General features: G+C 36.8%; 16 non-coding genes and 13 pseudogenes across 16 annotated transcripts; all 29 read left to right on the forward strand.

Annotated features, from left to right (window-relative positions):
- The first annotated feature begins 481 nt into the window (after positions 1 to 481).
- On the forward strand, positions 482 to 600 carry LOC145646606 (5S ribosomal RNA). Its single transcript, XR_014116201.1, has one exon. It is a non-coding gene; the product is annotated as a 5S ribosomal RNA (ribosomal RNA).
- A 790-nt stretch (positions 601 to 1,390) lies between these two features.
- Positions 1,391 to 1,509, forward strand: LOC145649393 (5S ribosomal RNA; annotated as a pseudogene).
- Positions 1,510 to 2,299: 790 nt separating this feature from the next.
- Positions 2,300 to 2,418, forward strand: LOC145650690 (5S ribosomal RNA). The gene has a single exon (XR_014116727.1). It is a non-coding gene; the product is annotated as a 5S ribosomal RNA (ribosomal RNA).
- Positions 2,419 to 3,207: 789 nt separating this feature from the next.
- LOC145650701 (5S ribosomal RNA) lies at positions 3,208 to 3,326 on the forward strand. The gene has a single exon (XR_014116728.1). It is a non-coding gene; the product is annotated as a 5S ribosomal RNA (ribosomal RNA).
- A 789-nt stretch (positions 3,327 to 4,115) lies between these two features.
- LOC145650713 (5S ribosomal RNA) lies at positions 4,116 to 4,234 on the forward strand. The gene has a single exon (XR_014116730.1). It is a non-coding gene; the product is annotated as a 5S ribosomal RNA (ribosomal RNA).
- A 790-nt stretch (positions 4,235 to 5,024) lies between these two features.
- LOC145646618 (5S ribosomal RNA) lies at positions 5,025 to 5,143 on the forward strand. The gene has a single exon (XR_014116206.1). It is a non-coding gene; the product is annotated as a 5S ribosomal RNA (ribosomal RNA).
- Positions 5,144 to 5,931: 788 nt separating this feature from the next.
- LOC145646630 (5S ribosomal RNA) lies at positions 5,932 to 6,050 on the forward strand. The gene has a single exon (XR_014116208.1). It is a non-coding gene; the product is annotated as a 5S ribosomal RNA (ribosomal RNA).
- A 790-nt stretch (positions 6,051 to 6,840) lies between these two features.
- Positions 6,841 to 6,959, forward strand: LOC145650056 (5S ribosomal RNA; annotated as a pseudogene).
- Positions 6,960 to 8,188: 1,229 nt separating this feature from the next.
- Positions 8,189 to 8,307, forward strand: LOC145646643 (5S ribosomal RNA). The gene has a single exon (XR_014116210.1). It is a non-coding gene; the product is annotated as a 5S ribosomal RNA (ribosomal RNA).
- Positions 8,308 to 9,096: 789 nt separating this feature from the next.
- LOC145646654 (5S ribosomal RNA) lies at positions 9,097 to 9,215 on the forward strand. Its single transcript, XR_014116212.1, has one exon. It is a non-coding gene; the product is annotated as a 5S ribosomal RNA (ribosomal RNA).
- Positions 9,216 to 10,005: 790 nt separating this feature from the next.
- LOC145648327 (5S ribosomal RNA) lies at positions 10,006 to 10,124 on the forward strand (annotated as a pseudogene).
- Positions 10,125 to 10,913: 789 nt separating this feature from the next.
- LOC145646665 (5S ribosomal RNA) lies at positions 10,914 to 11,032 on the forward strand. The gene has a single exon (XR_014116214.1). It is a non-coding gene; the product is annotated as a 5S ribosomal RNA (ribosomal RNA).
- A 790-nt stretch (positions 11,033 to 11,822) lies between these two features.
- LOC145649330 (5S ribosomal RNA) lies at positions 11,823 to 11,941 on the forward strand (annotated as a pseudogene).
- A 789-nt stretch (positions 11,942 to 12,730) lies between these two features.
- LOC145648328 (5S ribosomal RNA) lies at positions 12,731 to 12,849 on the forward strand (annotated as a pseudogene).
- A 789-nt stretch (positions 12,850 to 13,638) lies between these two features.
- LOC145646676 (5S ribosomal RNA) lies at positions 13,639 to 13,757 on the forward strand. Its single transcript, XR_014116215.1, has one exon. It is a non-coding gene; the product is annotated as a 5S ribosomal RNA (ribosomal RNA).
- A 789-nt stretch (positions 13,758 to 14,546) lies between these two features.
- LOC145650724 (5S ribosomal RNA) lies at positions 14,547 to 14,665 on the forward strand. Its single transcript, XR_014116731.1, has one exon. It is a non-coding gene; the product is annotated as a 5S ribosomal RNA (ribosomal RNA).
- Positions 14,666 to 15,454: 789 nt separating this feature from the next.
- Positions 15,455 to 15,573, forward strand: LOC145650735 (5S ribosomal RNA). Its single transcript, XR_014116732.1, has one exon. It is a non-coding gene; the product is annotated as a 5S ribosomal RNA (ribosomal RNA).
- A 789-nt stretch (positions 15,574 to 16,362) lies between these two features.
- Positions 16,363 to 16,481, forward strand: LOC145644024 (5S ribosomal RNA). Its single transcript, XR_014116104.1, has one exon. It is a non-coding gene; the product is annotated as a 5S ribosomal RNA (ribosomal RNA).
- A 789-nt stretch (positions 16,482 to 17,270) lies between these two features.
- On the forward strand, positions 17,271 to 17,389 carry LOC145648507 (5S ribosomal RNA; annotated as a pseudogene).
- A 789-nt stretch (positions 17,390 to 18,178) lies between these two features.
- LOC145648366 (5S ribosomal RNA) lies at positions 18,179 to 18,297 on the forward strand (annotated as a pseudogene).
- A 790-nt stretch (positions 18,298 to 19,087) lies between these two features.
- On the forward strand, positions 19,088 to 19,206 carry LOC145650554 (5S ribosomal RNA; annotated as a pseudogene).
- A 790-nt stretch (positions 19,207 to 19,996) lies between these two features.
- LOC145646687 (5S ribosomal RNA) lies at positions 19,997 to 20,115 on the forward strand. The gene has a single exon (XR_014116217.1). It is a non-coding gene; the product is annotated as a 5S ribosomal RNA (ribosomal RNA).
- Positions 20,116 to 20,904: 789 nt separating this feature from the next.
- On the forward strand, positions 20,905 to 21,023 carry LOC145649066 (5S ribosomal RNA; annotated as a pseudogene).
- Positions 21,024 to 21,811: 788 nt separating this feature from the next.
- LOC145649918 (5S ribosomal RNA) lies at positions 21,812 to 21,930 on the forward strand (annotated as a pseudogene).
- A 789-nt stretch (positions 21,931 to 22,719) lies between these two features.
- Positions 22,720 to 22,838, forward strand: LOC145647915 (5S ribosomal RNA; annotated as a pseudogene).
- A 789-nt stretch (positions 22,839 to 23,627) lies between these two features.
- On the forward strand, positions 23,628 to 23,746 carry LOC145647916 (5S ribosomal RNA; annotated as a pseudogene).
- Positions 23,747 to 24,536: 790 nt separating this feature from the next.
- On the forward strand, positions 24,537 to 24,655 carry LOC145647125 (5S ribosomal RNA; annotated as a pseudogene).
- Positions 24,656 to 25,007: 352 nt separating this feature from the next.
- LOC145650746 (5S ribosomal RNA) lies at positions 25,008 to 25,126 on the forward strand. Its single transcript, XR_014116733.1, has one exon. It is a non-coding gene; the product is annotated as a 5S ribosomal RNA (ribosomal RNA).
- Positions 25,127 to 25,914: 788 nt separating this feature from the next.
- Positions 25,915 to 26,033, forward strand: LOC145646698 (5S ribosomal RNA). Its single transcript, XR_014116218.1, has one exon. It is a non-coding gene; the product is annotated as a 5S ribosomal RNA (ribosomal RNA).
- Positions 26,034 to 26,788: the final 755 nt, after the last annotated feature.

Raw genomic sequence — 26,788 nt, forward strand, 5'->3', positions numbered from 1 at the left:
GGGAATAGCAGATGCTGTAAGTTTTTGTTGCATCACTTTACTTTAATCTGCAACTGACAAGCTTGTATGTGAAGTGTACAGATTAAATAGAAATATTTTAGTACCAGGGAATAGCAGGTGCTGTAAGATTGTATTGCATCCCTTTAATTTATGTTCAAGCTATCATGTTCAAATTTGAAGTGCAGTGAATAATTAACTCAAACTATCTGTTAGCACCTGGGAATAGCAGATGCTGTACTTTTTTTTGCATCACTTTCATTTACTCTCCAACTCACATGCCTGAATGTGAAGTGCAGTGATTCATCAAAAAACTGTCTGTTAGTGCCTCCGTATAACAGATGTTGTAAGCTTTTATTGCATCATTTAATTTACATTCAAGATAACATTCTAGAATGTCAAGTGCAGGGATTAATAAAAAAAATTGTCAGATTGGTCTTTGATCATATTTGCTATGATTAGGCAATTTGAGTAAGTGTTTAAGGCTTACGGCCACACCAGCTTGAGAACGCCCAATCTCATCTGACCTTGGAAGCTAAGCAAGTTTGGGCCTGGATAGTACTGAGGTGGGACTCTACCTAGGAATACCAGGTGCTGTAAGCTTTTCTTACATCACTTTAATTTACTTTCAAGCTGACATGCTCAAATGTGAAGTGCAGTGATTAATAAAAAAAACTATCTGTTAGCACCTGGGAATAGCAGATGCTGTAAGTTTTTTTTGCATCACTTTCATTTACTCTCCAACTCACATGCCTGAATGTGAAGTGCAGTGATTCATCAAAAACTATCTGTTAGCACCTTGGACTACGAGATGCTGTAAGCTTCTCTTGAATCACTTTAATTTACTGTCAAGATGACATGCTAGGATGTGAAATGCAGTGATTAATTAAAAAAACTATCTGTTAGCACCTGGGAATAGCAGATGCTGTAAGTTTTTGTTGCATCACTTTACTTTAATCTGCAACTGACAAGCTTGTATGTGAAGTGTACAGATTAAATAGAAATATTTTAGTACCAGGGAATAGCAGGTGCTGTAAGATTGTATTGCATCCCTTTAATTTATGTTCAAGCTATCATGTTCAAATTTGAAGTGCAGTGAATAATTAACTCAAACTATCTGTTAGCACCTGGGAATAGCAGATGCTGTACGTTTTTTTTGCATCACTTTCATTTACTCTCCAACTCACATGCCTGAATGTGAAGTGCAGTGATTCATCAAAAAACTGTCTGTTAGTGCCTCCGTATACCAGATGTTGTAAGCTTTTATTGCATCATTTAATTTACATTCAAGATAACATTCTAGAATGTCAAGTGCAGGGATTAATAAAAAAAATTGTCAGATTGGTCTTTGATCATATTTGCTATGATTAGGAAATTTGAGAAAGAGTTTAAGGCTTATGGCCACACCAGCTTGAGAACGCCCAATCTCATCTGACCTTGGAAACTAAGCAAGTTTGGGCCTGGATAGTACTGAGGTGGGACCCTACCTAGGAATACCAGGTGCTGTAAGCTTTTCTTGCATCACTTTAATTTACTTTCAAGCTGACATGCTCAAATGTGAAGTGCAGTGCTTAATAAAAAAAACTATCTGTTAGCACCTGGGAATAGCAGATGCTGTAAGTTTTTTTGGCATCACTTTCATTTACTCTCCAACTCACATGCCTGAATGTGAAGTGCAGTGATTCATCAAAAACTATCTGTTAGCACCTTGGACTACGAGATGCTGTAAGCTTCTCTTGAATCACTTTAATTTACTGTCAAGATGACATGCTAGGATGTGAAATGCAGTGATTAATTAAAAAAACTATCTGTTAGCACCTGGGAATAGCAGATGCTGTAAGTTTTTGTTGCATCACTTTACTTTAATCTGCAACTGACAAGCTTGTATGTGAAGTGTACAGATTAAATAGAAATATTTTAGTACCAGGGAATAGCAGGTGCTGTAAGATTGTATTGCATCCCTTTAATTTATGTTCAAGCTATCATGTTCAAATTTGAAGTGCAGTGAATAATTAACTCAAACTATCTGTTAGCACCTGGGAATAGCAGATGCTGTACGTTTTTTTTGCATCACTTTCATTTACTCTCCAACTCACATGCCTGAATGTGAAGTGCAGTGATTCATCAAAAAACTGTCTGTTAGTGCCTCCGTATACCAGATGTTGTAAGCTTTTATTGCATCATTTAATTTACATTCAAGATAACATTCTAGAATGTCAAGTGCAGGGATTAATAAAAAAAATTGTCAGATTGGTCTTTGATCATATTTGCTATGATTAGGCAATTTGAGTAAGTGTTTAAGGCTTACGGCCACACCAGCTTGAGAACGCCCAATCTCATCTGACCTTGGAAGCTAAGCAAGTTTGGGCCTGGATAGTACTGAGGTGGGACCCTACCTAGGAATACCAGGTGCTGTAAGCTTTTCTTGCATCACTTTAATTTACTTTCAAGCTGACATGCTCAAATGTGAAGTGCAGTGATTAATAAAAAAAACTATCTGAAAGCACCTGGGAATAGCCGATGCTGTAAGTTTTTTTTGCATCACTTTCATTTACTCTCCAACTCACATGCCTGAATGTGAAGTGCTTTGATTCATCAAAAACTATCTGTTAGCACCTTGGACTACGAGATGCTGTAAGCTTCTCTTGAATCACTTTAATTTACTGTCAAGATGACATGCTAGGATGTGAAATGCAGTGATTAATTAAAAAAACTATCTGTTAGCACCTGGGAATAGCAGATGCTGTAAGTTTTTGTTGCATCACTTTACTTTAATCTGCAACTGACAAGCTTGTATGTGAAGTGTACAGATTAAATAGAAATATTTTAGTACCAGGGAATAGCAGGTGCTGTAAGATTGTATTGCATCCCTTTAATTTATGTTCAAGCTATCATGTTCAAATTTGAAGTGCAGTGAATAATTAACTCAAACTATCTGTTAGCACCTGGGAATAGCAGATGCTGTACTTTTTTTTGCATCACTTTCATTTACTCTCCAACTCACATGCCTGAATGTGAAGTGCAGTGATTCATCAAAAAACTGTCTGTTAGTGCCTCCGTATACCAGATGTTGTAAGCTTTTATTGCATCATTTAATTTACATTCAAGATAACATTCTAGAATGTCAAGTGCAGGGATTAATAAAAAAAATTGTCAGATTGGTCTTTGATCATATTTGCTATGATTAGGCAATTTGAGTAAGTGTTTAAGGCTTACGGCCACACCAGCTTGAGAACGCCCAATCTCATCTGACCTTGGAAGCTAAGCAAGTTTGGGCCTGGATAGTACTGAGGTGGGACCCTACCTAGGAATACCAGGTGCTGTAAGCTTTTCTTGCATCACTTTAATTTACTTTCAAGCTGACATGCTCAAATGTGAAGTGCAGTGATTAATAAAAAAAACTATCTGAAAGCACCTGGGAATAGCCGATGCTGTAAGTTTTTTTTGCATCACTTTCATTTACTCTCCAACTCACATGCCTGAATGTGAAGTGCTTTGATTCATCAAAAACTATCTGTTAGCACCTTGGACTACGAGATGCTGTAAGCTTCTCTTGAATCACTTTAATTTACTGTCAAGATGACATGCTAGGATGTGAAATGCAGTGATTAATTAAAAAAACTATCTGTTAGCACCTGGGAATAGCAGATGCTGTAAGTTTTTGTTGCATCACTTTACTTTAATCTGCAACTGACAAGCTTGTATGTGAAGTGTACAGATTAAATAGAAATATTTTAGTACCAGGGAATAGCAGGTGCTGTAAGATTGTATTGCATCCCTTTAATTTATGTTCAAGCTATCATGTTCAAATTTGAAGTGCAGTGAATAATTAACTCAAACTATCTGTTAGCACCTGGGAATAGCAGATGCTGTACTTTTTTTTGCATCACTTTCATTTACTCTCCAACTCACATGCCTGAATGTGAAGTGCAGTGATTCATCAAAAAACTGTCTGTTAGTGCCTCCGTATACCAGATGTTGTAAGCTTTTATTGCATCATTTAATTTACATTCAAGATAACATTCTAGAATGTCAAGTGCAGGGATTAATAAAAAAAATTGTCAGATTGGTCTTGGATCATATTTGCTATGATTAGGCAATTTGAGTAAGTGTTTAAGGCTTACGGCCACACCAGCTTGAGAACGCCCAATCTCATCTGACCTTGGAAGCTAAGCAAGTTTGGGCCTGGATAGTACTGAGGTGGGACCCTACCTAGGAATACCAGGTGCTGTAAGCTTTTCTTGCATCACTTTAATTTACTTTCAAGCTGACATGCTCAAATGTGAAGTGCAGTGATTAATAAAAAAACTATCTGTTAGCACCTGGGAATAGCCGATGCTGTAAGTTTTTTTTGCATCACTTTCATTTACTCTCCAACTCACATGCCTGAATGTGAAGTGCAGTGATTCATCAAAAACTATCTGTTAGCACCTTGGACTACGAGATGCTGTAAGCTTCTCTTGAATCACTTTAATTTACTGTCAAGATGACATGCTAGGATGTGAAATGCAGTGATTAATTAAAAAAACTATCTGTTAGCACCTGGGAATAGCAGATGCTGTAAGTTTTTGTTGCATCACTTTACTTTAATCTGCAACTGACAAGCTTGTATGTGAAGTGTACAGATTAAATAGAAATATTTTAGTACCAGGGAATAGCAGGTGCTGTAAGATTGTATTGCATCCCTTTAATTTATGTTCAAGCTATCATGTTCAAATTTGAAGTGCAGTGAATAATTAACTTAAACTATCTGTTAGCACCTGGGAATAGCAGATGCTGTACGTTTTTTTTTGCATCACTTTCATTTACTCTCCAACTCACATGCCTGAATGTGAAGTGCAGTGATTCATCAAAAAACTGTCTGTTAGTGCCTCCGTATACCAGATGTTGTAAGCTTTTATTGCATCATTTAATTTACATTCAAGATAACATTCTAGAATGTCAAGTGCAGGGATTAATAAAAAAAATTGTCAGATTGGTCTTTGATCATATTTGCTATGATTAGGCAATTTGAGTAAGTGTTTAAGGCTTACGGCCACACCAGCTTGAGAACGCCCAATCTCATCTGACCTTGGAAGCTAAGCAAGTTTGGGCCTGGATAGTACTGAGGTGGGACTCTACCTAGGAATACCAGGTGCTGTAAGCTTTTCTTGCATCACTTTAATTTACTTTCAAGCTGACATGCTCAAATGTGAAGTGCAGTGATTAATAAAAAAAACTATCTGTTAGCACCTGGGAATAGCCGATGCTGTAAGTTTTTTTTGCATCACTTTCATTTACTCTCCAACTCACATGCCTGAATGTGAAGTGCAGTGATTCATCAAAAACTATCTGTTAGCACCTTGGACTACGAGATGCTGTAAGCTTCTCTTGAATCACTTTAATTTACTGTCAAGATGACATGCTAGGATGTGAAATGCAGTGATTAATTAAAAAAACTATCTGTTAGCACCTGGGAATAGCAGATGCTGTAAGTTTTTGTTGCATCACTTTACTTTAATCTGCAACTGACAAGCTTGTATGTGAAGTGTACAGATTAAATAGAAATATTTTAGTACCAGGGAATAGCAGGTGCTGTAAGATTGTATTGCATCCCTTTAATTTATGTTCAAGCTATCATGTTCAAATTTGAAGTGCAGTGAATAATTAACTCAAACTATCTGTTAGCACCTGGGAATAGCAGATGCTGTACTTTTTTTTGCATCACTTTCATTTACTCTCCAACTCACATGCCTGAATGTGAAGTGCAGTGATTCATCAAAAAACTGTCTGTTAGTGCCTCCGTATACCAGATGTTGTAAGCTTTTATTGCATCATTTAATTTACATTCAAGATAACATTCTAGAATGTCAAGTGCAGGGATTAATAAAAAAATTGTCAGATTGGTCTTTGATCATATTTGCTATGATTAGGCAATTTGAGTAAGTGTTTAAGGCTTACGGCCACACCAGCTTGAGAACGCCCAATCTCATCTGACCTTGGAAGCTAAGCAAGTTTGGGCCTGGATAGTACTGAGGTGGGACTCTACCTAGGAATACCAGGTGCTGTAAGCTTTTCTTGCATCACTTTAATTTACTTTCAAGCTGACATGCTCAAATGTGAAGTGCAGTGATTAATAAAAAAAACTGTCTGTTAGCACCTGGGAATAGCAGATGCTGTAAGTTTTTTTTGCATCACTTTCATTTACTCTCCAACTCACATGCCTGAATGTGAAGTGCAGTGATTCATCAAAAACTATCTGTTAGCACCTTGGACTACGAGATGCTGTAAGGTTCTCTTGAATCACTTTAATTTACTGTCAAGATGACATGCTAGGATGTGAAATGCAGTGATTAATTAAAAAAACTATCTGTTAGCACCTGGGAATAGCAGATGCTGTAAGTTTTTGTTGCATCACTTTACTTTAATCTGCAACTGACAAGCTTGTATGTGAAGTGTACAGATTAAATAGAAATATTTTAGTACCAGGGAATAGCAGGTGCTGTAAGATTGTATTGCATCCCTTTAATTTATGTTCAAGCTATCATGTTCAAATTTGAAGTGCAGTGAATAATTAACTCAAACTATCTGTTAGCACCTGGGAATAGCAGATGCTGTACGTTTTTTTTGCATCACTTTCATTTACTCTCCAACTCACATGCCTGAATGTGAAGTGCAGTGATTCATCAAAAAACTGTCTGTTAGTGCCTCCGTATACCAGATGTTGTAAGCTTTTATTGCATCATTTAATTTACATTCAAGATAACATTCTAGAATGTCAAGTGCAGGGATTAATAAAAAAAATTGTCAGATTGGTCTTTGATCATATTTGCTATGATTAGGAAATTTGAGTAAGTATTTAAGGCTTACGGCCACACCAGCTTGAGAACGCCCATTCTCATCTGACCTTGGAAGCTAAGCAAGTTTGGGCCTGGATAGTATTGAGGTGGGACCCTACCTAGGAATACCAGGTGCTGTAAGCTTTTCTTGCATCACTTTAATTTACTTTCAAGCTGACATGCTCAAATGTGAAGTGCAATGATTAATAAAAAAAACTATCTGTTAACACCTGGGAATAGCAGATGCTGTAAGTTTTTTTTGCATCACTTTCAATTACTCTCCAACTCACATGCCTGAATGTGAAGTGCAGTGATTCATCAAAAACTATCTGTTAGCACCTTGGACTATGAGATGCTGTAAGCTTCTCTTGAATCACTTTAATTTACTGTCAAGATGACATGCTAGGATGTGAAATGCAGTGATTAATTAAAAAAAACTATCTGTTAGCACCTGGGAATAGAAGATGCTGTAAGTTTTTCTTGCATCACTTTACTTTAATCTGCAACTGACAAGCTTGTATGTGAAGTGTACAGATTAAATAGAAATATTTTAGTACCAGGGAATAGCAGGTGCTGTAAGATTGTATTGCATCCCTTTAATTTATGTTCAAGCTATCATGTTCAAATTTGAAGTGCAGTGAATAATTAACTCAAACTATCTGTTAGCACCTGGGAATAGCAGATGCTGTAAGTTTTTTTTGCATCACTTTCATTTACTCTCCAACTCACATGCCTGAATGTGAAGTGCAGTGATTCATCAAAAACTACCTGTTAGCACCTTGGACTACGAGATGCTGTAAGCTTCCCTTGAATCACTTTAATTTACTGTCAAGATGACATGCTAGGATGTGAAATGCAGTGATTAATTAAAAAAACTATCTGTTAGCACCTGGGAATGGCAGATGCTGTAAGTTTTTGTTGCATCACTTTACTTTAATCTGCAACTGACAAGCTTGTATGTGAAGTGTACAGATTAAATAGAAATATTTTAGTACCAGGGAATATCAGGTGCTGTAAGATTGTATTGCATCCCTTTAATTTATGTTCAAGCTATCATGTTCAAATTTGAAGTGTAGTGAATAATTAACTCAAACTATCTGTTAGCACCTGGGAATAGCAGATGTTGTACGTTTTTTTTGCATCACTTTCATTTACTCTCCAACTCACATGCCTGAATGTGAAGTGCAGTGATTCATCAAAAAACTGTCTGTTAGTGCCTCCGTATACCAGATGTTGTAAGCTTTTATTGCATCATTTAATTTACATTCAAGATAACATTCTAGAATGTCAAGTGCAGGGATTAATAAAAAAAATTGTCAGATTGGTCTTTGATCATATTTGCTATGATTAGGCAATTTGAGTAAGTGTTTAAGGCTTACGGCCACACCAGCTTGAGAACGCCCAATCTCATCTGACCTTGGAAGCTAAGCAAGTTTGGGCCTGGATAGTACTGAGGTGGGACTCTACCTAGGAATACCAGGTGCTGTAAGCTTTTCTTGCATCACTTTAATTTACTTTCAAGCTGACATGCTCAAATGTGAAGTGCAGTGATTAATAAAAAAAACTATCTGTTAGCACCTGGGAATAGCCGATGCTGTAAGTTTTTTTTGCATCACTTTCATTTACTCTCCAACTCACATGCCTGAATGTGAAGTGCAGTGATTCATCAAAAACTATCTGTTAGCACCTTGGACTACGAGATGCTGTAAGCTTCTCTTGAATCACTTTAATTTACTGTCAAGATGACATGCTAGGATGTGAAATGCAGTGATTAATTAAAAAAACTATCTGTTAGCACCTGGGAATAGCAGATGCTGTAAGTTTTTGTTGCATCACTTTACTTTAATCTGCAACTGACAAGCTTGTATGTGAAGTGTACAGATTAAATAGAAATATTTTAGTACCAGGGAATAGCAGGTGCTGTAAGATTGTATTGCATCCCTTTAATTTATGTTCAAGCTATCATGTTCAAATTTGAAGTGCAGTGAATAATTAACTCAAACTATCTGTTAGCACCTGGGAATAGCAGATGCTGTACTTTTTTTTGCATCACTTTCATTTACTCTCCAACTCACATGCCTGAATGTGAAGTGCAGTGATTCATCAAAAAACTGTCTGTTAGTGCCTCCGTATACCAGATGTTGTAAGCTTTTATTGCATCATTTAATTTACATTCAAGATAACATTCTAGAATGTCAAGTGCAGGGATTAATAAAAAAAATTGTCAGATTGGTCTTTGATCATATTTGCTATGATTAGGCAATTTGAGTAAGTGTTTAAGGCTTACGGCCACACCAGCTTGAGAACGCCCAATCTCATCTGACCTTGGAAGCTAAGCAAGTTTGGGCCTGGATAGTACTGAGGTGGGACTCTACCTAGGAATACCAGGTGCTGTAAGCTTTTCTTGCATCACTTTAATTTACTTTCAAGCTGACATGCTCAAATGTGAAGTGCAGTGATTAATAAAAAAAACTATCTGTTAGCACCTGGGAATAGCAGATGCTGTAAGTTTTTTTGGCATCACTTTCATTTACTCTCCAACTCACATGCCTGAATGTGAAGTGCAGTGATTCATCAAAAACTATCTGTTAGCACCTTGGACTACGAGATGCTGTAAGCTTCTCTTGAATCACTTTAATTTACTGTCAAGATGACATGCTAGGATGTGAAATGCAGTGATTAATTAAAAAAACTATCTGTTAGCACCTGGGAATAGCAGATGCTGTAAGTTTTTGTTGCATCACTTTACTTTAATCTGCAACTGACAAGCTTGTATGTGAAGTGTACAGATTAAATAGAAATATTTTAGTACCAGGGAATAGCAGGTGCTGTAAGATTGTATTGCATCCCTTTAATTTATGTTCAAGCTATCATGTTCAAATTTGAAGTGCAGTGAATAATTAACTCAAACTATCTGTTAGCACCTGGGAATAGCAGATGCTGTACGTTTTTTTTGCATCACTTTCATTTACTCTCCAACTCACATGCCTGAATGTGAAGTGCAGTGATTCATCAAAAAACTGTCTGTTAGTGCCTCCGTATACCAGATGTTGTAAGCTTTTATTGCATCATTTAATTTACATTCAAGATAACATTCTAGAATGTCAAGTGCAGGGATTAATAAAAAAAATTGTCAGATTGGTCTTTGATCATATTTGCTATGATTAGGAAATTTGAGTAAGTGTTTAAGGCTTATGGCCACACCAGCTTGAGAACGCTCAATCTCATCTGACCTTGGAAGCTAAGCAAGTTTGGGCCTGGATAGTACTGAGGTGGGACCCTACCTAGGAATACCAGGTGCTGTAAGCTTTTCTTGCATCACTTTAATTTACTTTCAAGCTGACATGCTCAAATGTGAAGTGCAGTGATTAATAAAAAAAACTATCTGTTAGCACCTGGGAATAGCCGATGCTGTAAGTTTTTTTTGCATCACTTTCATTTACTCTCCAACTCACATGCCTGAATGTGAAGTGCAGTGATTCATCAAAAACTATCTGTTAGCACCTTGGACTACGAGATGCTGTAAGCTTCTCTTGAATCACTTTAATTTACTGTCAAGATGACATGCTAGGATGTGAAATGCAGTGATTAATTAAAAAAACTATCTGTTAGCACCTGGGAATAGCAGATGCTGTAAGTTTTTGTTGCATCACTTTACTTTAATCTGCAACTGACAAGCTTGTATGTGAAGTGTACAGATTAAATAGAAATATTTTAGTACCAGGGAATAGCAGGTGCTGTAAGATTGTATTGCATCCCTTTAATTTATGTTCAAGCTATCATGTTCAAATTTGAAGTGCAGTGAATAATTAACTCAAACTATCTGTTAGCACCTGGGAATAGCAGATGCTGTACTTTTTTTTGCATCACTTTCATTTACTCTCCAACTCACATGCCTGAATGTGAAGTGCAGTGATTCATCAAAAAACTGTCTGTTAGTGCCTCCGTATACCAGATGTTGTAAGCTTTTATTGCATCATTTAATTTACATTCAAGATAACATTCTAGAATGTCAAGTGCAGGGATTAATAAAAAAAATTGTCAGATTGGTCTTTGATCATATTTGCTATGATTAGGCAATTTGAGTAAGTGTTTAAGGCTTACGGCCACACCAGCTTGAGAACGCCCAATCTCATCTGACCTTGGAAGCTAAGCAAGTTTGGGCCTGGATAGTACTGAGGTGGGACTCTACCTAGGAATACCAGGTGCTGTAAGCTTTTCTTGCATCACTTTAATTTACTTTCAAGCTGACATGCTCAAATGTGAAGTGCAGTGATTAATAAAAAAAACTATCTGTTAGCACCTGGGAATAGCAGATGCTGTAAGTTTTTTTTGCATCACTTTCATTTACTCTCCAACTCACATGCCTGAATGTGAAGTGCAGTGATTCATCAAAAACTATCTGTTAGCACCTTGGACTACGAGATGCTGTAAGCTTCTCTTGAATCACTTTAATTTACTGTCAAGATGACATGCTAGGATGTGAAATGCAGTGATTAATTAAAAAAACTATCTGTTAGCACCTGGGAATAGCAGATGCTGTAAGTTTTTGTTGCATCACTTTACTTTAATCTGCAACTGACAAGCTTGTATGGGAAGTGTACAGATTAAATAGAAATATTTTAGTACCAGGGAATAGCAGGTGCTGTAAGATTGTATTGCATCCCTTTAATTTATGTTCAAGCTATCATGTTCAAATTTGAAGTGCAGTGAATAATTAACTCAAACTATCTGTTAGCACCTGGGAATAGCAGATGCTGTACGTTTTTTTTGCATCACTTTCATTTACTCTCCAACTCACATGCCTGAATGTGAAGTGCAGTGATTCATCAAAAAACTGTCTGTTAGTGCCTCCGTATACCAGATGTTGTAAGCTTTTATTGCATCATTTAATTTACATTCAAGATAACATTCTAGAATGTCAAGTGCAGGGATTAATAAAAAAAATTGTCAGATTGGTCTTTGATCATATTTGCTATGATTAGGCAATTTGAGTAAGTGCTTAAGGCTTACGGCCACACCAGCTTGAGAACGCCCAATATCATCTGACCTTGGAAGCTAAGCAAGTTTGGGCCTGGATAGTACTGAGGTGGGACTCTACCTAGGAATACCAGGTGCTGTAAGCTTTTCTTGCATCACTTTAATTTACTTTCAAGCTGACATGCTCAAATGTGAAGTGCAGTGATTAATAAAAAAAACTATCTGTTAGCACCTGGGAATAGCCGATGCTGTAAGTTTTTTTTGCATCACTTTCATTTACTCTCCAACTCACATGCCTGAATGTGAAGTGCAGTGATTCATCAAAAACTATCTGTTAGCACCTTGGACTACGAGATGCTGTAAGCTTCTCTTGAATCACTTTAATTTACTGTCAAGATGACATGCTAGGATGTGAAATGCAGTGATTAATTAAAAAAACTATCTGTTAGCACCTGGGAATAGCAGATGCTGTAAGTTTTTGTTGCATCACTTTACTTTAATCTGCAACTGACAAGCTTGTATGTGAAGTGTACAGATTAAATAGAAATATTTTAGTACCAGGGAATAGCAGGTGCTGTAAGATTGTATTGCATCCCTTTAATTTATGTTCAAGCTATCATGTTCAAATTTGAAGTGCAGTGAATAATTAACTCAAACTATCTGTTAGCACCTGGGAATAGCAGATGCTGTACTTTTTTTTGCATCACTTTCATTTACTCTCCAACTCACATGCCTGAATGTGAAGTGCAGTGATTCATCAAAAAACTGTCTGTTAGTGCCTCCGTATACCAGATGTTGTAAGCTTTTATTGCATCATTTAATTTACATTCAAGATAACATTCTAGAATGTCAAGTGCAGGGATTAATAAAAAAAATTGTCAGATTGGTCTTTGATCATATTTGCTATGATTAGGAAATTTGAGTAAGTGTTTAAGGCTTATGGCCACACCAGCTTGAGAACGCTCAATCTCATCTGACCTTGGAAGCTAAGCAAGTTTGGGCCTGGATAGTACTGAGGTGGGACCCTACCTAGGAATACCAGGTGCTGTAAGCTTTTCTTGCATCACTTTAATTTACTTTCAAGCTGACATGCTCAAATGTGAAGTGCAGTGATTAATAAAAAAAACTATCTGTTAGCACCTGGGAATAGCCGATGCTGTAAGTTTTTTTTGCATCACTTTCATTTACTCTCCAACTCACATGCCTGAATGTGAAGTGCAGTGATTCATCAAAAACTATCTGTTAGCACCTTGGACTACGAGATGCTGTAAGCTTCTCTTGAATCACTTTAATTTACTGTCAAGATGACATGCTAGGATGTGAAATGCAGTGATTAATTAAAAAAACTATCTGTTAGCACCTGGGAATAGCAGATGCTGTAAGTTTTTGTTGCATCACTTTACTTTAATCTGCAACTGACAAGCTTGTATGTGAAGTGTACAGATTAAATAGAAATATTTTAGTACCAGGGAATAGCAGGTGCTGTAAGATTGTATTGCATCCCTTTAATTTATGTTCAAGCTATCATGTTCAAATTTGAAGTGCAGTGAATAATTAACTCAAACTATCTGTTAGCACCTGGGAATAGCAGATGCTGTACTTTTTTTTGCATCACTTTCATTTACTCTCCAACTCACATGCCTGAATGTGAAGTGCAGTGATTCATCAAAAAACTGTCTGTTAGTGCCTCCGTATACCAGATGTTGTAAGCTTTTATTGCATCATTTAATTTACATTCAAGATAACATTCTAGAATGTCAAGTGCAGGGATTAATAAAAAAAATTGTCAGATTGGTCTTTGATCATATTTGCTATGATTAGGCAATTTGAGTAAGTGTTTAGGGCTTACGGCCACACCAGCTTGAGAACGCCCAATCTCATCTGACCTTGGAAGCTAAGCAAGTTTGGGCCTGGATAGTACTGAGGTGGGACTCTACCTAGGAATACCAGGTGCTGTAAGCTTTTCTTGCATCACTTTAATTTACTTTCAAGCTGACATGCTCAAATGTGAAGTGCAGTGATTAATAAAAAAAACTATCTGTTAGCACCTGGGAATAGCCGATGCTGTAAGTTTTTTTTGCATCACTTTCATTTACTCTCCAACTCACATGCCTGAATGTGAAGTGCTTTGATTCATCAAAAACTATCTGTTAGCACCTTGGACTACGAGATGCTGTAAGCTTCTCTTGAATCACTTTAATTTACTGTCAAGATGACATGCTAGGATGTGAAATGCAGTGATTAATTAAAAAAACTATCTGTTAGCACCTGGGAATAGCAGATGCTGTAAGTTTTTGTTGCATCACTTTACTTTAATCTGCAACTGACAAGCTTGTATGTGAAGTGTACAGATTAAATAGAAATATTTTAGTACCAGGGAATAGCAGGTGCTGTAAGATTGTATTGCATCCCTTTAATTTATGTTCAAGCTATCATGTTCAAATTTGAAGTGCAGTGAATAATTAACTCAAACTATCTGTTAGCACCTGGGAATAGCAGATGCTGTACTTTTTTTTGCATCACTTTCATTTACTCTCCAACTCACATGCCTGAATGTGAAGTGCAGTGATTCATCAAAAAACTGTCTGTTAGTGCCTCCGTATACCAGATGTTGTAAGCTTTTATTGCATCATTTAATTTACATTCAAGATAACATTCTAGAATGTCAAGTGCAGGGATTAATAAAAAAAATTGTCAGATTGGTCTTTGATCATATTTGCTATGATTAGGCAATTTGAGTAAGTGTTTAAGGCTTACGGCCACACCAGCTTGAGAACGCCCAATCTCATCTGACCTTGGAAGCTAAGCAAGTTTGGGCCTGGATAGTACTGAGGTGGGACCCTACCTAGGAATACCAGGTGCTGTAAGCTTTTCTTGCATCACTTTAATTTACTTTCAAGCTGACATGCTCAAATGTGAAGTGCAGTGATTAATAAAAAAAACTATCTGTTAGCACCTGGGAATAGCCGATGCTGTAAGTTTTTTTTGCATCACTTTCATTTACTCTCCAACTCACATGCCTGAATGTGAAGTGCTTTGATTCATCAAAAACTATCTGTTAGCACCTTGGACTACGAGATGCTGTAAGCTTCTCTTGAATCACTTTAATTTACTGTCAAGATGACATGCTAGGATGTGAAATGCAGTGATTAATTAAAAAAACTATCTGTTAGCACCTGGGAATAGCAGATGCTGTAAGTTTTTGTTGCATCACTTTACTTTAATCTGCAACTGACAAGCTTGTATGTGAAGTGTACAGATTAAATAGAAATATTTTAGTACCAGGGAATAGCAGGTGCTGTAAGATTGTATTGCATCCCTTTAATTTATGTTCAAGCTATCATGTTCAAATTTGAAGTGCAGTGAATAATTAACTCAAACTATCTGTTAGCACCTGGGAATAGCAGATGCTGTACTTTTTTTTGCATCACTTTCATTTACTCTCCAACTCACATGCCTGAATGTGAAGTGCAGTGATTCATCAAAAAACTGTCTGTTAGTGCCTCCGTATACCAGATGTTGTAAGCTTTTATTGCATCATTTAATTTACATTCAAGATAACATTCTAGAATGTCAAGTGCAGGGATTAATAAAAAAAATTGTCAGATTGGTCTTTGATCATATTTGCTATGATTAGGCAATTTGAGTAAGTGTTTAAGGCTTACGGCCACACCAGCTTGAGAACGCCCAATCTCATCTGACCTTGGAAGCTAAGCAAGTTTGGGCCTGGATAGTACTGAGGTGGGACCCTACCTAGGAATACCAGGTGCTGTAAGCTTTTCTTGCATCACTTTAATTTACTTTCAAGCTGACATGCTCAAATGTGAAGTGCAGTGATTAATAAAAAAAACTATCTGTTAGCACCTGGGAATAGCCGATGCTGTAAGTTTTTTTTGCATCACTTTCATTTACTCTCCAACTCACATGCCTGAATGTGAAGTGCTTTGATTCATCAAAAACTATCTGTTAGCACCTTGGACTACGAGATGCTGTAAGCTTCTCTTGAATCACTTTAATTTACTGTCAAGATGACATGCTAGGATGTGAAATGCAGTGATTAATTAAAAAAACTATCTGTTAGCACCTGGGAATAGCAGATGCTGTAAGTTTTTGTTGCATCACTTTACTTTAATCTGCAACTGACAAGCTTGTATGTGAAGTGTACAGATTAAATAGAAATATTTTAGTACCAGGGAATAGCAGGTGCTGTAAGATTGTATTGCATCCCTTTAATTTATGTTCAAGCTATCATGTTCAAATTTGAAGTGCAGTGAATAATTAACTCAAACTATCTGTTAGCACCTGGGAATAGCAGATGCTGTACTTTTTTTTGCATCACTTTCATTTACTCTCCAACTCACATGCCTGAATGTGAAGTGCAGTGATTCATCAAAAAACTGTCTGTTAGTGCCTCCGTATACCAGATGTTGTAAGCTTTTATTGCATCATTTAATTTACATTCAAGATAACATTCTAGAATGTCAATTGCAGGGATTAATAAAAAAAATTGTCATATTGGTCTTTGATCATATTTGCTATGATTAGGAAATTTGAGTAAGTGTTTAAGGCTTACGGCCACACCAACTTGAGAACGCCCAATCGCATCTGACCTTGGAAGCTAAGCAAGTTTGGGCCTGGATAGTACTGAGGTGGGACCCTACCTAGGAATACCAGGTGCTGTAAGCTTTTCTTGCATCACTTTAATTTACTTTCAAGCTGACATGCTCAAATGTGAAGTGCAGTGATTAATAAAAAAAACTATCTGTTAGCACCTGGGAATAGCCGATGCTGTAAGTTTTTTTTACATCACTTTCATTTACTCTCCAACTCACATGCCTGAATGTGAAGTGCAGTGATTCATCAAAAACTATCTGTTAGCACCTTGGACTACGAGATGCTGTAAGCTTCTCTTGAATCACTTTAATTTACTGTCAAGATGACATGCTAGGATGTGAAATGCAGTGATTAATTAAAAAAACTATCTGTTAGCACCTGGGAATAGCAGATGCTGTAAGTTTTTGTTGCATCACTTTACTTTAATCTGCAACTGACAAGCTTGTATGTGAAGTGTACAGATTAAATAGAAATATTTTAGTACCAGGGAATAGCAGGTGCTGTAAGATTGTATTGCATCCCTTTAATTTATGTTCAAGCTATCATGTTCAAATTTGAAGTGCAGTGAATAATTAACTCAAACTATCTGTTAGCACCTGGGAATAGCAGATGCTGTACTTTTTTTTGCATCACTTTCATTTACTCTCCAACTCACATGCCTGAATGTGAAGTGCAGTGATTCATCAAAAAACTGTCTGTTAGTGCCTCCGTATACCAGATGTTGTAAGCTTTTATTGCATCATTTAATTTACATTCAAGATAACATTCTAGAATGTCAAGTGCAGGGATTAATAAAAAAAATTGTCAGATTGGTCTTTGATCATATTTGCTATGATTAGGCAATTTGAGTAAGTGTTTAAGGCTTACGGCCACACCAGCTTGAGAACGCCCAATCTCATCTGACATTGGAAGCTAAGCAAGTTTGGGCCTGGATAGTACTGAGGTGGGACCCTACCTAGGAATACCAGGTGCTGTAAGCTTTTCTTGCATCACTTTAATTTACTTTCAAGCTGACATGCTCAAATGTGAAGTGCAGTGATTAATAAAAAAAACTATCTGTTAGCACCTGGGAATAGCCGATGCTGTAAGTTTTTTTTACATCACTTTCATTTACTCTCCAACTCACATGCCTGAATGTGAAGTGCAGTGATTCATCAAAAACTATCTGTTAGCACCTTGGACTACGAGATGCTGTAAGCTTCTCTTGAATCACTTTAATTTACTGTCAAGATGACATGCTAGGATGTGAAATGCAGTGATTAATTAAAAAAACTATCTGTTAGCACCTGGGAATAGCAGATGCTGTAAGTTTTTGTTGCATCACTTTACTTTAATCTGCAACTGACAAGCTTGTATGTGAAGTGTACAGATTAAATAGAAATATTTTAGTACCAGGGAATAGCAGGTGCTGTAAGATTGTATTGCATCCCTTTAATTTATGTTCAAGCTATCATGTTCAAATTTGAAGTGCAGTGAATAATTAACTCAAACTATCTGTTAGCACCTGGGAATAGCAGATGCTGTACTTTTTTTTGCATCACTTTCATTTACTCTCCAACTCACATGCCTGAATGTGAAGTGCAGTGATTCATCAAAAAACTGTCTGTTAGTGCCTCCGTATACCAGATGTTGTAAGCTTTTATTGCATCATTTAATTTACATTCAAGATAACATTCTAGAATGTCAAGTGCAGGGATTAATAAAAAAAATTGTCAGATTGGTCTTTGATCATATTTGCTATGATTAGGCAATTTGAGTAAGTGTTTAAGGCTTACGGCCACACCAGCTTGAGAACGCCCAATCTCATCTGACATTGGAAGCTAAGCAAGTTTGGGCCTGGATAGTACTGAGGTGGGACTCTACCTAGGAATACCAGGTGCTGTAAGCTTTTCTTACATCACTTTAATTTACTTTCAAGCTGACATGCTCAAATGTGAAGTGCAGTGATTAATAAAAAAAACTATCTGTTAGCACCTGGGAATAGCAGATGCTGTAAGTTTTTTTTGCATCACTTTCATTTACTCTCCAACTCACATGCCTGAATGTGAAGTGCAGTGATTCATCAAAAACTATCTGTTAGCACCTTGGACTACGAGATGCTGTAAGCTTCTCTTGAATCACTTTAATTTACTGTCAAGATGACATGCTAGGATGTGAAATGCAGTGATTAATTAAAAAAACTATCTGTTAGCACCTGGGAATAGCAGATGCTGTAAGTTTTTGTTGCATCACTTTACTTTAATCTGCAACTGACAAGCTTGTATGTGAAGTGTACAGATTAAATAGAAATATTTTAGTACCAGGGAATAGCAGGTGCTGTAAGATTGTATTGCATCCCTTTAATTTATGTTCAAGCTATCATGTTCAAATTTGAAGTGCAGTGAATAATTAACTCAAACTATCTGTTAGCACCTGGGAATAGCAGATGCTGTACGTTTTTTTTGCATCACTTTCATTTACTCTCCAACTCACATGCCTGAATGTGAAGTGCAGTGATTCATCAAAAAACTGTCTGTTAGTGCCTCCGTATACCAGATGTTGTAAGCTTTTATTGCATCATTTAATTTACATTCAAGATAACATTCTAGAATGTCAAGTGCAGGGATTAATAAAAAAAATTGTCAGATTGGTCTTTGATCATATTTGCTATGATTAGGAAATTTGAGAAAGAGTTTAAGGCTTATGGCCACACCAGCTTGAGAACGCCCAATCTCATCTCACCTTGGAAGCTAAGCAAGTTTGGGCCTGGATAGTACTGAGGTGGGACCCTACCTAGGAATACCAGGTGCTGTAAGCTTTTCTTGCATCACTTTAATTTACTTTCAAGCTGACATGCTCAAATGTGAAGTGCAGTGATTAATAAAAAAAACTATCTGTTAGCACCTGGGAATAGCCGATGCTGTAAGTTTTTTTTGCATCACTTTCATTTACTCTCCAACTCACATGCCTGAATGTGAAGTGCTTTGATTCATCAAAAACTATCTGTTAGCACCTTGGACTACGAGATGCTGTAAGCTTCTCTTGAATCACTTTAATTTACTGTCAAGATGACATGCTAGGATGTGAAATGCAGTGATTAATTAAAAAAAACTATCTGTTAGCACCTGGGAATAGCAGATGCTGTAAGTTTTTGTTGCATCACTTTACTTTAATCTGCAACTGACAAGCTTGTATGTGAAGTGTACAGATTAAATAGAAATATTTTAGTACCAGGGAATAGCAGGTGCTGTAAGATTGTATTGCATCCCTTTAATTTATGTTCAAGCTATCATGTTCAAATTTGAAGTGCAGTGAATAATTAACTCAAACTATCTGTTAGCACCTGGGAATAGCAGATGCTGTACTTTTTTTTGCATCACTTTCATTTACTCTCCAACTCACATGCCTGAATGTGAAGTGCAGTGATTCATCAAAAAACTGTCTGTTAGTGCCTCCGTATACCAGATGTTGTAAGCTTTTATTGCATCATTTAATTTACATTCAAGATAACATTCTAGAATGTCAAGTGCAGGGATTAATAAAAAAAATTGTCAGATTGGTCTTTGATCATATTTGCTATGATTAGGCAATTTGAGTAAGTGTTTAAGGCTTACGGCCACACCAGCTTGAGAACGCCCAATCTCATCTGACCTTGGAAGCTAAGCAAGTTTGGGCCTGGATAGTACTGAGGTGGGACTCTACCTAGGAATACCAGGTGCTGTAAGCTTTTCTTGCATCACTTTAATTTACTTTCAAGCTGACATGCTCAAATGTGAAGTGCAGTGATTAATAAAAAAAACTGTCTGTTAGCACCTGGGAATAGCAGATGCTGTAATTTTTTTTTGCATCACTTTCATTTACTCTCCAACTCACATGCCTGAATGTGAAGTGCAGTGATTCATCAAAAACTATCTGTTAGCACCTTGGACTACGAGATGCTGTAAGCTTCTCTTGAATCACTTTAATTTACTGTCAAGATGACATGCTAGGATGTGAAATGCAGTGATTAATTAAAAAAACTATCTGTTAGCACCTGGGAATAGCAGATGCTGTAAGTTTTTGTTGCATCACTTTACTTTAATCTGCAACTGACAAGCTTGTATGTGAAGTGTACAGATTAAATAGAAATATTTTAGTACCAGGGAATAGCAGGTGCTGTAAGATTGTATTGCATCCCTTTAATTTATGTTCAAGCTATCATGTTCAAATTTGAAGTGCAGTGAATAATTAACTCAAACTATCTGTTAGCACCTGGGAATAGCAGATGCTGTACTTTTTTTTGCATCACTTTCATTTACTCTCCAACTCACATGCCTGAATGTGAAGTGCAGTGATTCATCAAAAAACTGTCTGTTAGTGCCTCCGTATACCAGATGTTGTAAGCTTTTATTGCATCATTTAATTTACATTCAAGATAACATTCTAGAATGTCAAGTGCAGGGATTAATAAAAAAAATTGTCAGATTGGTCTTTGATCATATTTGCTATGATTAGGCAATTTGAGTAAGTGTTTAAGGCTTACGGCCACACCAGCTTGAGAACGTCCAATCTCATCTGACCTTGGAAGCTAAGCAAGTTTGGGCCTGGATAGTACTGAGGTGGGACCCTACCTAGGAATACCAGGTGCTGTAAGTTTTTCTTGCATCACTTTAATTTACTTTCAAGCTGACATGCTCAAATGTGAAGTGCAGTGATTAATAAAAAAACTATCTGTTAGCACCTGGGAATAGCCGATGCTGTAAGTTTTTTTTGCATCACTTTCATTTACTCTCCAACTCACATGCCTGAATGTGAAGTGCAGTGATTCATCAAAAACTATCTGTTAGCACCTTGGACTACGAGATGCTGTAAGCTTCTCTTGAATCACTTTAATTTACTGTCAAGATGACATGCTAGGATGTGAAATGCAGTGATTAATTAAAAAAACTATCTGTTAGCACCTGGGAATAGCAGATGCTGTAAGTTTTTGTTGCATCACTTTACTTTAATCTGCAACTGACAAGCTTGTATGTGAAGTGTACAGATTAAATAGAAATATTTTAGTACCAGGGAATAGCAGGTGCTGTAAGATTGTATTGCATCCCTTTAATTTATGTTCAAGCTATCATGTTCAAATTTGAAGTGCAGTGAATAATTAACTCAAACTATCTGTTAGCACCTGGGCATAGCAGATGCTGTACTTTTTTTTGCATCACTTTCATTTACTCTCCAACTCACATGCCTGAATGTGAAGTGCAGTGATTCATCAAAAAACTGTCTGTTAGTGCCTCCGTATACCAGATGTTGTAAGCTTTTATTGCATCATTTAATTTACATTCAAGATAACATTCTAGAATGTCAAGTGCAGGGATTAATAAAAAAAATTGTCAGATTGGTCTTTGATCATATTTGCTATGATTAGGCAATTTGAGTAAGTGTTTAAGGCTTACGGCCACACCAGCTTGAGAACGCCCAATCTCCTCTGACCTTGGAAGCTAAGCAAGTTTGGGCCTGGATATTACTGAGGTGGGACTCTACCTAGGAATACCAGGTGCTGTAAGCTTTTCTTGCATCACTTTAATTTACTTTCAAGCTGACATGCTCAAATGTGAAGTGCAGTGATTAATAAAAAAAACTGTCTGTTAGCACCTGGGAATAGCAGATGCTGTAAGTTTTTTTTGCATCACTTTCATTTACTCTCCAACTCACATGCCTGAATGTGAAGTGCAGTGATTCATCAAAAACTATCTGTTAGCACCTTGGACTACGAGATGCTGTAAGCTTCTCTTGAATCACTTTAATTTACTGTCAAGATGACATGCTAGGATGTGAAATGCAGTGATTAATTAAAAAAACTATCTGTTAGCACCTGGGAATAGCAGATGCTGTAAGTTTTTGTTGCATCACTTTACTTTAATCTGCAACTGACAAGCTTGTATGTGAAGTGTACAGATTAAATAGAAATATTTTAGTACCAGGGAATAGCAGGTGCTGTAAGCTTTTCTTGCATCCCTTTAATTTATGTTCAAGCTATCATGTTCAAATTTGAAGTGCAGTGAATAATTAACTCAAACTATCTGTTAGCACCTGGGAATAGCAGATGCTGTACTTTTTTTTGCATCACTTTCATTTACTCTCCAACTCACATGCCTGAATGTGAAGTGCAGTGATTCATCAAAAAACTGTCTGTTAGTGCCTCCGTATAACAGATGTTGTAAGCTTTTATTGCATCATTTAATTTACATTCAAGATAACATTCTAGAATGTCAAGTGCAGGGATTAATAAAAAAAATTGTCAGATTGGTCTTTGATCATATTTGCTATGATTAGGCAATTTGAGTAAGTGTTTAAGGCTTACGGCCACACCAGCTTGAGAACGCCCAATCTCATCTGACTTTGGAAGCTAAGCAAGTTTGGGCCTGGATAGTACTGAGGTGGGACTCTACCTAGGAATACCAGGTGCTGTAAGCTTTTCTTACATCACTTTAATTTACTTTCAAGCTGACATGCTCAAATGTGAAGTGCAGTGATTAATAAAAAAAACTATCTGTTAGCACCTGGGAATAGCAGATGCTGTAAGTTTTTTTTGCATCACTTTCATTTACTCTCCAACTCACATGCCTGAATGTGAAGTGCAGTGATTCATCAAAAACTATCTGTTAGCACCTTGGACTACGAGATGCTGTAAGCTTCTCTTGAATCACTTTAATTTACTGTCAAGATGACATGCTAGGATGTGAAATGCAGTGATTAATTAAAAAAACTATCTGTTAGCACCTGGGAATAGCAGATGCTGTAAGTTTTTGTTGCATCACTTTACTTTAATCTGCAACTGACAAGCTTGTATGTGAAGTGTACAGATTAAATAGAAATATTTTAGTACCAGGGAATAGCAGGTGCTGTAAGCTTTTCTTGCATCCCTTTAATTTATGTTCAAGCTATCATGTTCAAATTTGAAGTGCAGTGAATAATTAACTCAAACTATCTGTTAGCACCTGGGAATAGCAGATGCTGTACTTTTTTTTGCATCACTTTCATTTACTCTCCAACTCACATGCCTGAATGTGAAGTGCAGTGATTCATCAAAAAACTGTCTGTTAGTGCCTCCGTATAACAGATGTTGTAAGCTTTTATTGCATCATTTAATTTACATTCAAGATAACATTCTAGAATGTCAAGTGCAGGGATTAATAAAAAAAATTGTCAGATTGGTCTTTGATCATATTTGCTATGATTAGGCAATTTGAGTAAGTGTTTAAGGCTTACGGCCACACCAGCTTGAGAACGCCCAATCTCATCTGACTTTGGAAGCTAAGCAAGTTTGGGCCTGGATAGTACTGAGGTGGGACTCTACCTAGGAATACCAGGTGCTGTAAGCTTTTCTTACATCACTTTAATTTACTTTCAAGCTGACATGCTCAAATGTGAAGTGCAGTGATTAATAAAAAAAACTATCTGTTAGCACCTGGGAATAGCAGATGCTGTAAGTTTTTTTTGCATCACTTTCATTTACTCTCCAACTCACATGCCTGAATGTGAAGTGCAGTGATTCATCAAAAACTATCTGTTAGCACCTTGGACTACGAGATGCTGTAAGCTTCTCTTGAATCACTTTAATTTACTGTCAAGATGACATGCTAGGATGTGAAATGCAGTGATTAATTAAAAAAACTATCTGTTAGCACCTGGGAATAGCAGATGCTGTAAGTTTTTGTTGCATCACTTTACTTTAATCTGCAACTGACAAGCTTGTATGTGAAGTGTACAGATTAAATAGAAATATTTTAGTACCAGGGAATAGCAGGTGCTGTAAGATTGTATTGCATCCCTTTAATTTATGTTCAAGCTATCATGTTCAAATTTGAAGTGCAGTGAATAATTAACTCAAACTATCTGTTAGCACCTGGGAATAGCAGATGCTGTACGTTTTTTTTGCATCACTTTCATTTACTCTCCAACTCACATGCCTGAATGTGAAGTGCAGTGATTCATCAAAAAACTGTCTGTTAGTGCCTCCGTATACCAGATGTTGTAAGCTTTTATTGCATCATTTAATTTACATTCAAGATAACATTCTAGAATGTCAAGTGCAGGGATTAATAAAAAAAATTGTCAGATTGGTCTTTGATCATATTTGCTATGATTAGGAAATTTGAGAAAGAGTTTAAGGCTTATGGCCACACCAGCTTGAGAACGCCCAATCTCATCTGACCTTGGAAGCTAAGCAAGTTTGGGCCTGGATAGTACTGAGGTGGGACCCTACCTAGGAATACCAGGTGCTGTAAGCTTTTCTTGCATCACTTTAATTTACTTTCAAGCTGACATGCTCAAATGTGAAGTGCAGTGATTAATAAAAAAAACTATCTGTTAGCACCTGGGAATAGCAGATGCTGTAAGTTTTTTTGGCATCACTTTCATTTACTCTCCAACTCACATGCCTGAATGTGAAGTGCAGTGATTCATCAAAAAACTGTCTGTTAGTGCCTCCGTATACCAGATGTTGTAAGCTTTTATTGCATCATTTAATTTACATTCAAGATAACATTCTAGAATGTCAAGTGCAGGGATTAATAAAAAAAATTGTCAGATTGGTCTTTGATCATATTTGCTATGATTAGGCAATTTGAGTAAGTGTTTAAGGCTTACGGCCACACCAGCTTGAGAACGCCCAATCTCATCTGACCTTGGAAGCTAAGCAAGTTTGGGCCTGGATAGTACTGAGGTGGGACCCTACCTAGGAATACCAGGTGCTGTAAGCTTTTCTTGCATCACTTTAATTTACTTTCAAGCTGACATGCTCAAATGTGAAGTGCAGTGATTAATAAAAAAACTATCTGTTAGCACCTGGGAATAGCCGATGCTGTAAGTTTTTTTTGCATCACTTTCATTTACTCTCCAACTCACATGCCTGAATGTGAAGTGCAGTGATTCATCAAAAACTATCTGTTAGCACCTTGGACTACGAGATGCTGTAAGCTTCTCTTGAATCACTTTAATTTACTGTCAAGATGACATGCTAGGATGTGAAATGCAGTGATTAATTAAAAAAACTATCTGTTAGCACCTGGGAATAGCAGATGCTGTAAGTTTTTGTTGCATCACTTTACTTTAATCTGCAACTGACAAGCTTGTATGTGAAGTGTACAGATTAAATAGAAATATTTTAGTACCAGGGAATAGCAGGTGCTGTAAGATTGTATTGCATCCCTTTAATTTATGTTCAAGCTATCATGTTCAAATTTGAAGTGCAGTGAATAATTAACTCAAACTATCTGTTAGCACCTGGGAATAGCAGATGCTGTACTTTTTTTTGCATCACTTTCATTTACTCTCCAACTCACATGCCTGAATGTGAAGTGCAGTGATTCATCAAAAAACTGTCTGTTAGTGCCTCCGTATACCAGATGTTGTAAGCTTTTATTGCATCATTTAATTTACATTCAAGATAACATTCTAGAATGTCAAGTGCAGGGATTAATAAAAAAAATTGTCAGATTGGTCTTTGATCATATTTGCTATGATTAGGCAATTTGAGTAAGTGTTTAAGGCTTACGGCCACACCAGCTTGAGAACGCCCAATCTCATCTGACCTTGGAAGCTAAGCAAGTTTGGGCCTGGATAGTACTGAGGTGGGACTCTACCTAGGAATACCAGGTGCTGTAAGCTTTTCTTGCATCACTTTAATTTACTTTCAAGCTGACATGCTCAAATGTGAAGTGCAGTGATTAATAAAAAAAACTGTCTGTTAGCACCTGGGAATAGCAGATGCTGTAATTTTTTTTTGCATCACTTTCATTTACTCTCCAACTCACATGCCTGAATGTGAAGTGCAGTGATTCATCAAAAACTATCTGTTAGCACCTTGGACTACGAGATGCTGTAAGCTTCTCTTGAATCACTTTAATTTACTGTCAAGATGACATGCTAGGATGTGAAATGCAGTGATTAATTAAAAAAACTATCTGTTAGCACCTGGGAATAGCAGATGCTGTAAGTTTTTGTTGCATCACTTTACTTTAATCTGCAACTGACAAGCTTGTATGTGAAGTGTACAGATTAAATAGAAATATTTTAGTACCAGGGAATAGCAGGTGCTGTAAGATTGTATTGCATCCCTTTAATTTATGTTCAAGCTATCATGTTCAAATTTGAAGTGCAGTGAATAATTAACTCAAACTATCTGTTAGCACCTGGGAATAGCAGATGCTGTACTTTTTTTTGCATCACTTTCATTTACTCTCCAACTCACATGCCTGAATGTGAAGTGCAGTGATTCATCAAAAAACTGTCTGTTAGTGCCTCCGTATACCAGATGTTGTAAGCTTTTATTGCATCATTTAATTTACATTCAAGATAACATTCTAGAATGACAAGTGCAGGGATTAATAAAAAAAATTGTCAGATTGGTCTTTGATCATATT

The sequence above is a fragment of the Electrophorus electricus genome, chromosome 13 (genome assembly GCF_041902795.1).
Source record: "Electrophorus electricus isolate QZ-2024a chromosome 13, ASM4190279v1, whole genome shotgun sequence".
Taxonomy (NCBI): Eukaryota; Metazoa; Chordata; class Actinopteri; order Gymnotiformes; family Gymnotidae; genus Electrophorus; species Electrophorus electricus.